We start from the raw sequence: 16,888 nt of genomic DNA on the forward strand, positions 1-16,888 counted from the left end.
TTTGACTGCTTTTTGTTGTTGTTTTTGTTTTGTTTTGTTTTGTTTTTGTTTTTTCTTTGTTTTTCGTAGTTGCAGGGGTTTGTTTTTGTATTTTTGTTACTACTGTTGTTTTTTGTTTTTGTCTTTTTTGTTACCTTTTTCTTCTTTTTTCCCTTTCTTCTTCTAAATTGATATTTATAATGCCTAGATGAACTCTTTTTCCTTTTCTTTTTTTTATATCCCCAACAGAACCACATTACTTAAATCATCTTGTTCAGCCTCATAATTTCAGGGGAAATAATAGATGATACCAGGACCAGACAGTCGTATGAATATTTAGTGTAAATAAAAAAAAAATGATCAGACATGAACACTAAACCTAAAGTCAACGACAACAGAATCGATACCCAATCTACAACAAGCTGTACATATGGGGACAAATTACACTAGCATTATGGGGGGTAAATGGGGGAGATATGAGATACATGCTGGGAATAGGGGTGGAGGGAGGACAACACTGGTGGTGGGAATGACCTTCACTCATTGTCACTATGTGCTATAATATTAATGTGAAAGTTTTGTAATTCACTTTGGCTACAATAAAAAATAAATAAGTTATTACATTGAAAAAAGAATTGGAGAAAAAAAGGGAAAATAATTCATGCTTTTAAAAAATAATGATAAACTCTAAAATTGCTTTTCTTATAAATAATAGGTATATTAGTTGACTTATTTCTTGCATTTGATAGAGTTTATTGTCAAGGCAAATATCATTAAATAAAAATAAATATATGCATGAAAATTATTGAAAACATATAACTATAAACTGTATTTTTTCTGTATGGACTATTAATGCCAGGTTTAATAACAACCCCAGGAAACAATATGATTGAGTTAAGTAGTAAAGATGTATCTCAACTTGTCAACTATTTTCTTTAAGGATAACAAATATCTTGATACAGTGCGACTATTTGACTTCTTTTTACTACTATTACCTTTGATTATATGTCATTCCTTTACTTCAAATACCATCTGTAGAAGACAATTTCTTAATATTTTTCTCTAAATTCCCTAAGACTTTTTCTTTCACATTTATTGTAAAAAATCCTTTATGTAAATCTTCGAAAAGGCAAATATAAAAATTCTTTGACCTTTCTTTGTAATTCTCTATAAATGTAAAATGTTATCAAAAAAAAAAAAGGAAAAGCATTGTATTGGATATTTATACCAGGAAGATGGTAAAAGAAACACCCTTAATATCTAATCAGTCCACAGAGTGAGAAAAATATCCTTCAGATCTAACATTGTTAAACTTGGGAAATGGACTGATTTCCAGCAGTTGAGTGAACAGTCAATAAAAAAAATTTTAAAAAGTGTAAAAAAGGGGCCGGGAAGGTGGCGCTAGAGGTAAGGTGTCTGCCTTGCAAGCGCTAGTGTAGGACGGACCGCGGTTCGATCCCCCGGCGTCCCATATGGTCCCCCAAGCCAGGAGCGATTTCTGAGCATATAGCCAGGAGTAACCCTTGAGCGTCAAACGGGTGTGGCCCAAAAACCAAAAAAAAAAAAAAAAAAAAAAAAAAAAGTGTAAAAAAGCTTTTAAAAAGTTTCACTTGCAAGGCCACAACTTTCCTATACCAGTGTGGATGATGTTGGCCTCAACTTCTGACTCCAGAGGAAGCTGAGTAGCACTTACTCTCATTATACTGTGTATATCTCTTCTCTAACATTATTAGATGCTAACTTAAATATAAATGCAAGACACTTTCCTCTGTTTCTCTCACAATGGAACTCATACAAAAAAAAAACTGGGCAATGTATTTTGGGGGGTTCTAAAAACTATAAAATTAACTAGGAACTCAGAGATAAGAGGCTTGGACCAAAGAGTTATAGGTGAGACACACAGTACTGTACAAAGCCCAAAAGAAAAAGCAAACAAAATCCTTGGGATATCAGAAAGTACATATAAAAAAAAAGAACTGAAAAATCTTTAAGCTTTTATGTTAGGCTAATCTCTAAGATTAGAATAAATCCAACTAAATGTTGAAGGAATAATCTAACAAAGCCAAGCTACAATATTGGAAGAACTTTATCAATCTACCTATCTACCCATCTATCATATCTATCATCTATCTATCCATCCATCCTTTTCTTTATTTCTCTACTGCTTCCTTTTTCTTACTTTCCTTTCTCTATTTTTTCTTTTTCTTTTCTTTCTTCTTTTTTATTCTTTCTCTTTTTATTTTTCTCTTCCTCCCTCCCTCCCTCCCTCCCTTCCTTCCCCCTTCCCTCTTCCCTCCCTCCTTCCTTCCTTCCTTCCTTCCTTCCTTCCTTCCTTCCTTCCTTCCTTCCTTCCTTCCTTCCTTCCTTCCTTCCTTCCTTCCTTCCCTCCTTCCTTCCCTCCTTCCTTCCCACATTGAATAAAATTGCTGAAGAGAATTCCAGAGAACACAAACAAAACAAGAGAGAATCCGAGTGAATAGGCATCATGGAAGATAGTATTTGTAAAAAAAATAGTTGGGGGGAAAAAGTCACTAAATACTTTTACTTCTATTAAAAAAAAACTTTAGGGGTTTCTCTTGCCCCCAGAAGGTAGGGAAGCTCCGCCCACCCACGCTGGCCCGCTAACGGCCATGCCCCACCCCCGCTGAGTTTCTCTTGCCCCCAGAAGGTAGGGAAGCTCCGCCCACCCATGTCGGCACCGAACGACCACGCCCTGCCCCCGCCGGGTTTCTCCTGCCTCCCATCGCTAGCTGACAACAATAGGGCAAAGCGAGGAATCAGGCCACAGAAAGAGCACAGGAAAAGCCAAACCTCAGCAAGCTCACCCAACAGTACCTCTAGATCCACCCTCAGGGAGGGGACCCATTCCCACACCACAGGGCATCAAAACAGGCTGAAATTGGAAGGAACAGCACTCCAAAGCACACCAATAAACACAAAGAAATATGGGTAAATTAAAGAGAACCCTAATTTCTGAAGATACCGAGACAAACTCTAACAAGTTTCCAAGTCCGCCAAAACACACAGATCTGTGGGAAGGCGACCTAAAAGCAGCAATGAGGAAGGAAATGCAAGAATTAAAAAAAGAAATGAAAGAAACCTTATCTACCGAGTATAAGAAATCTATGGATGAATGAATCAGCCAAATTAAAAAAGAAATGTTACAGGACATGAGAGAGTCCATACAAAAAGAAGTGAAGGAATTAAAAGACAAAGTAACAAGCCTTACGAGCAGAAACACAGAGTTGGAGAAGCACATTAAAGAACTTGAAGGAAAACTGTAAACAAAAAATGACCAAGAAATCAACAAGGAAATAAATGGCAAAGCATTGAAAGGAAAAGTCCAGTACCTAATGAACAAGGACAAAAGAAACAATCTAAGAATCGTGGGTATACCAGAAGGGGAGGAAATAGGGAAGGGGGAAGAACAAGTAGTCAGAGAGATAATAGCAGAGAACTTCCCCACCCTCTAGAAAGAAACTTCAGGGCAAATCCAGGAAGTCAAGAGAGTCCCTAATAAAATAGACCCTAATAAACCAACTCCAAGACATATAGTAATCCAAATGGCAAAAAAAACAAAGAGAAAGAGGAACTTCTTAAAGCAATAAGAGAGAAAAAAACCTCAATTACAAAGGTAGGGACATAAGAATCAAACCAGATCTCCCATTCGAAATAATTCAAGCAAGAAGACAGTGGAATGACATATTTAAACGACTGAATGAAAGAAACTTCCAACCTAGAGTCCAATACCCAGCAAAACTATCATTCATATGGGAGGACAGACTAAAAACATTCTCAAACAAGACTGAACTAGAACTATTTGTGCAAACAAAACCGATCCTAAACGACCTACTCAGAGATGAATTACACAATCCAAACCCCCGATTGTAACAAAAACCACCCTACACAACACAACTGCACAACAGTCCTCTCTCTCAATAATCTCCCTAAATGTTAATGGCCTAAACTCTCCAATTAAAAGACGCATAGTAGAGAACTGGATTAGGAAAAATAAACCTGACTTCTGCTGTCTGCAAGAAACACACCTACAGCTACAGGATAAGCATAGGCTTAGAATAAAAGGATGGAAAGTAATTATTAAGGCCAATGGAAAACAAAAAAGAGCAGGGACAGCCATTCTTATATCAGACCAAATTACATTCAATCTCAAGAAAGTGATCAGAGACAAACAGGGTCACTACATACTGATCAGGAGAACATTAGATCAAGAAACACTAACCCTGGTCAATATCTATGCACCTAATGTAGAGTCAGCAAAATATGTGAGGCAACTGCTCGTAAACTTGGAGAAACACATGAAGGGAAATGTGATAATAGTAGGGGACCTCAATACTCCACTACCACCACTGGACAGATCCACCAAAAAGAAAAATAGCAAAGAATTAAGAGCTCTGAATAAAAAATTAGAAGACTTAGGGCTAATAGACTTATATAGAGCCCTCTATCCCCAGAAAGCAGAATACACATTCTTCTCAAGACCATGGAACCTTCTCCAGAATAGACCATGTCTTAGGATACAAAGCCAACCTATATAAGACCACAAAGGTAAGGATAATTAGAAGTACCCTTTCACATCACTATGCAACAGAGGTCAAAATTGAGGTCAAGAAGAAGCAATGGAGAAAAACTAATACCTGGAGATTAAACAACATGCTGATCAACAACAGCTGGATCAAAGATCAACTCAAGGAAGAAATAAAAAGATTCCTTGAGACAAATGATAATGAAGAGACAACATGTCAAAATTTATGGGGCACAGCAAAAGCAGTAATTAGGGGGAAACTCATAGCAATACAGGCCTATATCAAGAAACAGGAAAACAACAAAACCAACAGTTTAAAAGATCACCTCAAAGAATTGGAACAATAGCAACAGAGAAATCCAACCACAACCAGAAGGCAAGAAATAATCAAAACCAGAGCAGAAATAAACAACATAGAAACTAAGAAAACAATACAAAAAATCAATGAGGCCAGGAGTTGGTTTTTCAAAAAAAATAAACAAGATAGACAAACCACTGGCAAAACTCACCAAAAAAAGAGGGAAAACACCCAAATCAGTAGGATCACAAATGAAAGGGGAGAGATTACAACAGAACCCTCAAAAATACAACATATCATGAGATCATATTATGAACAACTATACTCAGCTAGGATAGAGAACCCAGTAGAAATTGACAGATTCTTGGAGACAAACCCTCTTCCAAGACTGGACAAGGAAGAACTAGAAAGCCTAAACAGACCAATCACCTCAGAGGAAATTGAACATGTGATTAAAAAACTCCCCAAGAACAAAAGCCCAGGCCCAGATGGATTTACGGTAAATTCTACCAAACATTCCAAGAAGATTTACTACCACTTTTCCATAGGCTCTTCCAAACCGTAGAAAAAACAGGAATCCTCCCTAATTCCTTCTATAAGGCTAATATCACACTCATTCCCAACGATGGTAAAGACACCACCAAGAAAGAAACTACAGACCAATCTCACTAATGAACATAAATGCAAAGATACTCAACAAAATCTTAGCAAACCGAATCCAGCACTTCATCAAAAAGATCATACATCATGATCAAGTGGGATTTATACCAGGAATGCAAGGTTGGTTCAACATACACAAATCAATCAACATTATACATCACATCAACAGAAAGAAAGACAAAAACCACATGATCATATCAATTGATGCAGAGAAGGCGTTTGACAAAATCCAACACCCTTTCATGTTAAAGACACTCAGCAAAATAGGGTTGGAAGGAACCTTCCTCAAGATAGTTACAGCTATCTATGAAAAGCCTACAGCCAACATTTTACTTAATGGTGAGAAACTAGAAGCATTCCCACTAAGGTCAGGAACTAGGCAAGGCTGTCCACTCTCTCCACTTTTATTCAATATAACCTTAGAAGTCCTAGCAATAGCAATCCGACAAGAGGAAGGAATCAAACGAATCCAAATTGGGAAAGAGGAAGACAAACTATTTCTATTTGCAGATGATATGATGATATACATCGAAAATCCTAAAGAGTCCTCAGTAAAACTCCTAGAAACAATCAACGAATACAGCAAAGTGGCTGGATAAAAAGTCAATACACAAAAGACAGTAGCGTTTCTATATACAAACAACAAAGTCGAGGAAAGAGAGATTAAAAATACAATTCCATTTAAAATATTATCAAAAAATATCACGTACCTAGGAATCAACTTTACAAGGGAAGTGAAAGACCTATACCAGGGAAACTTCAAAATGCTTCAGAATGAAATTGAAGACGATCTAAAGAAATGGAGGAACATCCCATGCTCATGGATAGGTAGAATTAACATAATCAAAATGACTATCCTACCCAAACTACTATATAGATTTAATGTGATCCCTATCCAAATCCAGACACCATTCTTTAAAGAAATAGAACAATCAATCACAAAATTTATCTGGAACTACAAAAGACCCAGGATAGCCAAACACATACTGAAAAAACAAAAAGCTGGGAGGCATCTCCTTACCTAACTTGAAACTATACTATAAAGCCATAGTAATCAAAACACCATGGTACTGGAACAGAGACAGGACCTCAGACCAGTGGATCAGAACAGAATTCCCAGATATAAACCCCAAGATATACAGCCAACAAATATTTGATAAAAGAGGCAAGAACCTGAAATGGAACAAAGGAAGTCTATTCAACAAATGGTGTTGGTAAAACTGGAAAAACACATGTACAAAAGTGAAGACCGACCCATACCTCACCCCTTATACAAAAGTTAACTCAAAATGAATCAAAGACCTTGAAATCAGACACGAATCTATAAAGTTTATCGAGAATAAAATAGGAAGAACACTTGAAGACCTATATATCAAAAAGGTCTTTGAGAATGGAGCACCAATGGCAAGAATATTAGCATCAAATATAAAAAATGGGACTACATCAAACTAAAAAGCTTCTGCATGGTGAAAGAAACCCTACTTAACGAAAGAAGACAGTTAACAGAATGGGAAAAAATCTTTTCACTCGACATATCAGATAAAGGGATGATATCTAGAACATACAAAGCACTCAGAAAGCTGAGCCCCCCAAAACCAAATAAAGTCATAAAAAATGGGGAGATGAAATGTATAGACACTTCTCTGAGGAAGACAGAAGGATGGCCAACAAACACATGAATACATGCTCACCTTCACTGATCATCAGAGAGATCCAAATCAAGACAATGAGATACCACCTTACACCAGTGAGGATGGCTCACATCAAAAATAATGGGAACAACCTTTGTTGGCGGGGATGCGGTATGAAAGGAACTCTCATCCACTGCTGGTGGGAATGTCCCCTAGTCCAACACCTATGGAGAACAGTCTGGAGAGTGCTCAAAGAACTCAGAATTGAGCTGCCATTTGACCCAGCAATTGCTCTCCTAGGCACATACCCCCAAGTTGGAAGGACATTCATTCCAAAATACGTATGCACCCCACTATTTATTGCAGCACTCTGTATAATAGCCAAACCTTGGAACCAACCTCGATGTCCAACAACAGATGAATGGATCATTAAGATGTGGTAACTATACACAATGGAATATTACATGGCAGTCAGAAATGATACAATCACAGACTTTGCAGCAACGTGGATGGACCTAGATCATGTTATGTTAAACGAAGTAAGTCAGAAGACAAAAGATAAACACAGAATGGTAGCACTATTCTGAAGCACCTAGAACATATATTTTATACACAACTAATACCTAACAATCAAATAGCAGGGTTTAACAGGGTAGAAACTCCAAACACTGTAATAGTCAACATATACTTGGGAGCAGTGTCCAAAATACATGAAAAAGGAACAATGCAAGGTATACACATTATACCACAAAGAAAACAGCAACACCAGAAACAGCAGCATAGAGAGAACAGGTATGTAATCAGCCTTCTACAACAAAGGCTCACAATAATCCCTTAGAGATCGTATACAGAAACACAGGTATAGAACACCATGGGAAATCACTGACTGCAATGGAAACATACCATAACAATATGTTTTAATGCCTTTATCTTACTATATTTTAAATAACCTCTCAGCTTTTCTGTCCACAGGCGCCCTTGGATACAAAGGGCAGACAAACTAAGCTGGCACTCGGGATACCACATGAGATACCATACCTAGCTTGCACTACGAGATGGCCCCGAGAAAACTCTTTTAACATATACTTTATCTCAAGGTTATACCTTCTTTTAGGAATTGAAGTACGTGACCAGTCAGACCATCGAAGCAGTAACTGCGACATGTAGACTTAAACTACAGGCTCTATTCCTCAAACACATTCAACCAAACTAGCATTCCCTTGCTATTCTCTTCTCTCTTCTCTCTACTTTCTCCTTTATTTTTTTTCTTTTCTATTCTTCTCTTTACTTTTTTCCTTTTCTCTTCTCCCTTTCTTTCTAATGTATTTTCTCTTTTCTCCCTTCATACCCTTTCCATATACCTTCCCCCTTCTCCCCTCTGGAAATCCAACTATCCCTTCACCCCTCAATCCCATCCATATCTCCCACCATATTAAAACTCCTCACACTCAGTCCTTAATCTATTAGGCATCAAGATCGATCTCCTACCCAACGAACCAGTAACCAGCACCCAGGCGAGGGGACACCCATTCAAACCCACACCTCGTCTCCTGCAAGAAAAGACAGCCAACTCCCCTGCGGACTCATGCAGCGCGGCACTCCCTACCAACTCCCCCTAACGTGGACTGTTTCTTGAAACCGGACCTAGGTCCAAAAGTATTCCCAATGCAATAACTCTCCCAAGACCTCCCTGCAGCAAATTTTTACCAATCTGAAGAAGGTCAGGGGGTGTGATAGAAAAATGCCTGGGAACCCACACACCACAAGAAAAACCCAAAAGACAATGGGAAAACCTGTACTTCCAATATAAGCATAAGACCTGTAATACACCACCTCTTTACCTGCTTTCCCCCAAATGTAAGGTAGTCTTTTGCATCACTTTGGTCCTTTAAAAACTTCACTAACTCATTTTATTTCTTTTTTTTATTTTTATTTATTTATTTTTAAAATGTCTGTCCCAACATATACACATGTGAGCACATACATTTTTATTCCTTTTTTTTTTAGTTTTTTTTCTTTCTTTTTTTGTATTTTTTTCTTTCTGTCGTTCTTGGGTATGTGACCTGTTTCTCTTATCCCCTCTGTCCACCCCCAAATGCATTGACAATCTAATGTGGCACCATTTCTCCCTGTAAAGGCACACTAAAAAAAGGGGAAATCTTACATATAAAAAAGAGCTCTTATCTACTAGAGATAGGAACTCATAGTTGTTTACAATACAGGGATATCTCCTACCTTGAAAATATGTCATGTGGAATCAACTTAGACCTCAGGTGATTAGATATCATTCATCCAGCCTTGAACCCTGGATCCCAGACATAGAAATGGCAAAGTTCTTCACAACAGCTGCAGGAAACAAATCCCATACGGGACAGCCTTAATACTGCGGGGTCACCAACAAGTGCCAGCTCTAACATGATATCCTGACAATGAGGAAAATGTGAACAACTTGACCTTAGAGCAGATTAGCCTACCTTACCAGCTAACGACAAGACAAAACCAGAAGACTTGTCACCCTTTGGTAGGTCCAAAAGCCATGGGCTGCTAGAACCATGACCAGACTGTATATATCTTGGGACCAATAAAAAAGACCTAGTTTAGGGTTTGAACTATGACCTGCACAATAAACATGATCCCCAGTTCCAAAGGTCTGGCAGAGACAATTGTAACGGAATGGGGCTTCTGGAAGCACAAAGAAAGGCGCTATCCTAGGTGCCATCCTAGGTTCAGCACAAAGACCAAGATCACCAACCACAGAAGATGGATTAAAATGACACTGAGGGAACAGAACCTATAGAACCACAAAGACTGACTTCATCATAAGTCCCACCTCAGGATCTGTGCACATACTGAGACCTCTAGATAGAGGTCTGATTGTATCACCCAGGACAGAGCAGAAGTTTCTATACACCACAAAAGCACCACCGGGAGAGTAAATGATCCTGAACAGAGTCTATAGTTGATCCCATGACAATATACTCCAAGGACGGAGAAACCCCATATTTCTTAGGCCAAGTGAATTCCTTTTCAAATGACCCCAATATTTATTGTGCCAGAGCAGGAGGGAAAAAACAAAAATACAAAAAGCACAAAACCTTGGTTATTTTTTATATATTATTTTTATCTTCATTTATTATTATTATTATTATTTTTATTTACCTATCTATTTTTGGTCGATTTCTCTGTTTGGGTGTGATTATTGAAATTGTTGTCCCCAGTTATACTTATTTTTTTCTCTTCGTTTCTTTTCTTTCTTTATGTGCTATGCCATGTTTCTTATTTCAAGACCATGCGTTTTTTTTTGTTTTTGTTTTTGTTTGTCTGTTTTTCTTTGTTTTTTGTTTGTTTGTTTTTTGTGGTGTTTATCGATATAACTGGAGTCCTCACTAGATATTTGACACTTCTTTTGATACTGGAGGAGTGTTTCACCTTCTTTATCTCTTTCATCTCTCAAATTGTTGATAAGATCCCCTAGAAGGATTCCGCCCATTTTCTGCATATTAGACTCTTACCCCAGTTTATTACTTTTCTCTTTTTCAAACAAAACCATGCATCTTGAACTAGCTAGTCCTGCCTCCAGTTAGAGGGGGAAATAAGGGAGACATCAAGACCAAACAGGTGCAAGACTACTAAGTAGTAGGTCAGATACAGAGGGGACCACATATTCTAGCCGCCCTGGGGGTGAGGGAAGAGGAAATGGGAGGGAGGACAAAAAATGGAGGTATAGGGAGGACAATTTGGAGATGGGAATCCCCCTTGATTTTATGTAAATATGTACCTAAAATAATATTCTCAACAATATGTAAGCCACTATGATCAAAATAAAAATTATATTAAAAAACCCTTTAAAAATAACAACCAAACAACAACCAAAAATAACCTAAATTTTATTTTATGTATTATTTTATTTTACTTATTTTTCCAGTAAAGCTAAATAATTTTTATTAAAAAAATTTAAACTTGAAATGAAGAGAGAGAGAGATACATGTTTGAGAGGACATGGGCTTCTCCAGAGTAGAAAAAAAGACAGACTTTTGGGAGAATACTATATATTTTTATATATAATATATATTACATTAATTATATATAATATAATGAATTATATATAATTTCTCTTAATTTTCTTATTGAGAGAGTTTCAATAAAATTAAAAATATATATTTAGGGACCTCACTATGTGCCTTAAATATTACTGTGAATGATATGTAATTCAGTTTGGCCACAATAAAAATAAAAAAAAATATATATATATATATATAGGGGCCAAAGATATAGCAAAGCAGTAGGGCATTTGCCTTGCACGTGGCTGACTCAAGGTCAATTCCCAAAGTCCCATATGGTCCTCTAAGTATTTTTTCTTGGTTACTTCTTTTTTAGTTTTTGTTTTTGATCACAATCATATTTCTAATCAAGATGTTTAAATAAAGACATTAATAAAAAATGAGAAAAAAGAAAGATTTTTGCACCAATAATCACTATTGATTGATCTGTAATTTTGAAAGCTCTTGCTGCAGTTAATGGAAAATTTTGTCTTTTTTATTAACTGTTGATTGATTCATGAATGACTGTTAAAAATGAACAAATTTGTATTGAAAGCTTGTCTATGAGTAATAAAGTAGAAATTTAGTGCACTATAAAAAAATTGGGGTTTTTGGCCCACAACCAGTGACTCTCAGGGGTTACACCTGCCTCTGTGCTCAGATATTGCTCCTGGCTTGGGGGTCCATATGGGACATTGAGGGATTGAACCATGGTCCATCCGAGGTCAGCCTTGTGCAAGGCAAATGCCCTACCACTGTGCCATGGCTCTGGCCCTCTTGTTTATTTCTTCATGAAGAAAAAATATATTGATTTCTCAATAAAAACTTATAAAAAGATAATTTCATTGCATATTTTTTCTCTGCCTAATAATGTGCTGTACTCTATATCTACTAAATATAATGAAAGGTAAGGAGTTGTACATTTTAGTTGTTCTGTCCTAAAATGTCAGTCATTCTCTATTGCTATTGCTCTCTTTCTTGCTTTCAATATTCATTGTACTAAAAATAAAGTCATTTTTTTCTTCAAACTATATGCAGTTTTTAACCACTTGCTCTTATCTTGTGGTCAAACCAGTCTGATTGAAGTCATCATCAACTCTTCCTACTTACAGAAAGAGTTTTATTCATTTTGTATCTATTTCTGCTGTTCTATTTAATAGTGTATACTGAAAAAGACAGTCCAAGAATTCTATTTAGATCATTAAAAGTATTGTGCTAAATCTTTCTGAAATCCTTCAAAGACTGTTTTCTCATTCAGAATGTAAGAGCTAATCCTTCCTTCGATCTAAAATGCTATATTGCTTTATATACTTGCTGCAGTTACTCTCATGGCTCAAAGTGTGTTGGCATTGACCACCATGTTTGAAAACAACGGTCTCAACTCAGGTCTTTGGCACTTGTTCTTGCTTCTTTTCAGAAAGCTCTTTCCCGATTGGCAGATACAACTCCCTCATTTCTTTTAATTATTCATCTAGAAATCACCTTGTCTTGAGGGTGGTTCTTATAATTTTATTTAAAAATTCTGTTCCTGGCAGAATTTCTAAATTTAGAAAATAAGAGAAGGATGCACAGTTAAGGTTTAATTTTAGGAGAAAAATGAATAAAGTATTAATATACATGTGCTCTAGCACTGCAGAGGCAATATTAAGTAAAAGACAATTTTTACTTATTTACCAGAAACTCAAATCTACTACCTTGCATTTTATCTGTCCTTACCATCAAATGTATTCTTAATTTTCCCTTGTCATGTTTTGTTTTTCCTTCTTAGACTAAATATCACACTATATATTTTATGTATGCCCATTAACATTTGTCTGTCTTTTATTTATTTGGGGGGGGGTCACACCCAGCAGCGCTCAGGGGTAACTCCTGGCTCCACGCTCAGAAATCACTCCTGGCATGCTTGGGGGACCATATGGGATGCCGGGATTTGAACCAATGACCTTCTGCATGAAAGGCAAACGCCTTACCTCCATGCTATCTCTCCGGCCCCTTGTCTGTCTTTTAAAATGAAAGAACATTTGTTTACTTACTGATATATTTACTTAATCTTTTTTTTTACTACCATTTCCCTGTGCCTGGAAATGTGCTAGGTAAATTGTCTATTTGATAAATACTGAGAATGAATTAATGGTCACATATGATTACATTAACCAATAAGGTAACCACTCTGAAAGGCACTTCTAAAGTATTTAATCAAATGCCATTCTTATAACTGTCATTTCACATAGAAACTACTATAATTTTATTTTTTAGTCTTAAAATCCTGAATCTCAGGAAGCATATAGTTTTTATTAAAATGTAAATGTTCACACTGAGGTTTAATATATACTATGTCTAATATAAACTCTGTATTTTGTTTAGCCAATATGATATGACAGTTATTTATTTGACAAATCTATACTGGAATTGATCTGAATATGAGACATTTTTCTTTTATAGAAAGATAAATTTTTTTCAAAATTGCTTTATATTATTAATATTGATAATTTAAGTATTATCAATCTCACTTAATAATAAGTTAAAACAAATTAGTATACATGGGACCATAGTGGTGGCACAGGCTATAAGGCGTTGGCCTTGCACATGCTTACCTAGGACAGACCTCAGTTCAATCCCTGGCATTCCATATGGTCCCCCAAGCCAGGGGCAATTTCTGATTGCATCGCCAGAAGTAACCCCTGAGCATCACTGGGTGTGGCCCAAAAAACAAACAAAAAACATATTAGTATAAAGTATAACTAATTTTATTAATTCAGTAGCTCCCCAAAGTAACATCAGTAGGTCATTATTGATTTGTAATTTACTGGGAAAATTATGGGGTAGCAATCATTTTTATATAAATTTACCTAAAAATTTCCTCTGAGTTACCTAATTTTATAATTTAATATATTTTAATGATCAGATATAGATTTTAAATAACTGAGACATTTAAATCAGGACGATATTGTTTTAATATAACAATATCAATACACAGAAAAATTTAAAAATATTCTCAAAATAGAAATGTAATATAATATAGTAGAAATGTAAGTTTTGGAAATCTCTAGTTCAACTTTGGGTATTATTATTTATCTTCCTATGGTTTCTATCATAGTTCTGTATTGTGACCTTGGATAAAATAACCACATTCAGAAATAAGAAAAGGATCATCTCTATTGATTTCAAGGTTTTAAAAAAGAGAATAAACAAACAATACTTAGAACTAATGCCTACAAATTTAATCCTTTTGTGAAACAAACTAATTCCACAGGAGATTAACAATACCAAAAATACATAAGATACTGTGAATACTTTATATTTATTATGATATTGAATAATGGTTTGTATAGCTCAAGAGGGAAATAAACAAGGAAGGAAAAGGGATAAGGGAAAGGAGAAAGGAAAGACAGGAGCAAGAAGATAAAAAGGAAGGAAAGGAGGAAAAGTAATGTGAAGAAGGAGAATAAGACAAGGAAAACTACTGTATTATAAAATTTTCAAGTAAATAGATATGATATTAATCAGAGAATATACATAGGGGGACCTAATTGTGTATATCTGTATATATAAAGGACACAAAATGAGACTTAAATGCATATATGAAAAAGCTAGATGCAGTTTGATTCCATTTTTATGTTATTTTAGAATAACATAACATTTTCATGTTTTTGTAAAAGACCAAATATTTTCAATATGTAAAATGTAGATAAACTTTTCTTCAATGAATATTTTCCATATTGGCATAAAATGTTGTAATATTATGCACTTTTTAAAGCTCATGAAAATTTGCAATTCTGAAAATTAATGAGTGAAAGTTATAAAAAATTAGGTTTCAGGAAATACTAGGATGAAATGAAGACAGCAATCACTGCAATGACCTATATTGTGATTTAGTAGTAAACAGTCTGCTGGAGTAGTTGTGAGAATGGATACTGCTCTAGTGCCTTTGACAAAAGGGAATCGGTAAGACTCATGAGAAAAAAAATATCTATAGAGAAGCATTAGACTCTAGCTGATATCTTATTTCTCATTGAAACACAGTAAACAATTCTAAACCCACACGTATATGGTGGAATTGATCCCTCAAGTAAAATAGGTCTTGCATAGTACTTACAACCTGGATCGAAAATTGGAGTGGGAGTTTACCATCAACAAGCAAGGGGAGATGGCTTGCATTATGTACTAATGAATTAAAGAAAATGTCCAGGCTTGAATATCATACAGATTCTAATGGTTGAAAAACTGAAGATGTATATTCATCGAGTTAGTAGGCACAGATACAGTTTTTATATGTATGCTGTGGGTGATAAGAAGAAATTTCCACTGTAAGGACATGACCTTCGTACCAAAAAGTTTTTTCTTGTTTCTTAGCAGGTACTTGACTCTTGTTAGCAAGTGTTGCAATTATATATGGGTCACATGCAGATGCATGTCCTTTCAAATGCTGTGTTTGAGTAAAAATCTATGTTTATATTTTGTTTGTTTCTTTGGGAACTACATGTGGGATTGCTCGAGGTTACTCCTGGCTCTGCACTCAGGAATTATTTCTGACACTGTTCAGGGACCATGTGGGATGCTGGAAATCAAGCTTGGATTAGATGTATGCAAGGCAAATGCCCTTCCCACTGTGCTCTTGCAGTCTCTTTGCCCAAATCTATGTATATGTTTGATCAGTTTTTACTGAATTCTACAGTGGTACCCTGTGAATATTGTTGTCTCTTTATCTATGAAAATGTCTTCTCCATGCTCTGCACAGTATATCTTTCTGTTGTCCTACTAATTTCACCCTTCCAGTTCCTTTCCCTCAACTCAAATTCTTCCGAATCTTGAGTTATCTTTCCTGTGCTACAGACTACAAACTCTCCAGGCATTAAACATGGTCAATCTTAAGATTTTCCATATTTTCTCTTTGCCAGATGACAGTCTTTCATTGTAAATCATAGTTACATGGATACTGTGACAACTTTGTTGTCACTATCCAAAATTTTCAAGTCATAATTCCTAGTATTTTTTAAAATTTGTCTTAATGCTATGGATCTTGGCACCCAAAACTAGTTCTGCAAACATACAGTTTTTTTCATTGTTGCAATGCATCGTCTTACACTAAGGCAGTCTCTGGCAATTTCTTACCAGTCTACATGTTCACAGTATATTAATAATATATCCTATCCTTAAGTTATGTTTTGTGTATGTAGAATATCCATCTGGTATTCTGCTCTTTCACACACCTCTGTAAAGCTCATTTTCACTTTTTAACTCTATCACCCCAACTATCAGTATCCCCCATTTACCCTTTTTAACTTCAGTACTGCACAGTCCTAATCACACACCAATGTGGTGCACTGGATTTAACAATCCCCAACTATTTCAAAAGACATAAAATGGAGGTGTATGGCTTTGAATATTTTATATCTATTTTCTTTGACAGCTAACTCTTACTTAATATTCTTTTATACAGTGAAGATTTTCCTCACTTTTTATCTTTTCTTCTCTCTGTGAGCTATTTAATAAGAAATATTCTGTGAAAGAGTCCCTCAGTTTAATGCTTATGTTTAACCATATCATGGGGAGTTTTGGACTTGTTCTTGCAGCCCCATATGGGCCTATAATGCCATGTGGCAGTGTTTCTTGTTTGCATAGGCACATTAAAATGGGAAAATAATATACACACAAATAAGTTCTTATCTAATAGAGATTGGAACACACAAATCTTGTAGTGCAATGGGACCTTACACCCTGAACATTGACATAATGA

The sequence above is a fragment of the Suncus etruscus genome, chromosome 14 (genome assembly GCF_024139225.1).
Source record: "Suncus etruscus isolate mSunEtr1 chromosome 14, mSunEtr1.pri.cur, whole genome shotgun sequence".
NCBI lineage: Eukaryota > Metazoa > Chordata > Mammalia > Eulipotyphla > Soricidae > Suncus > Suncus etruscus.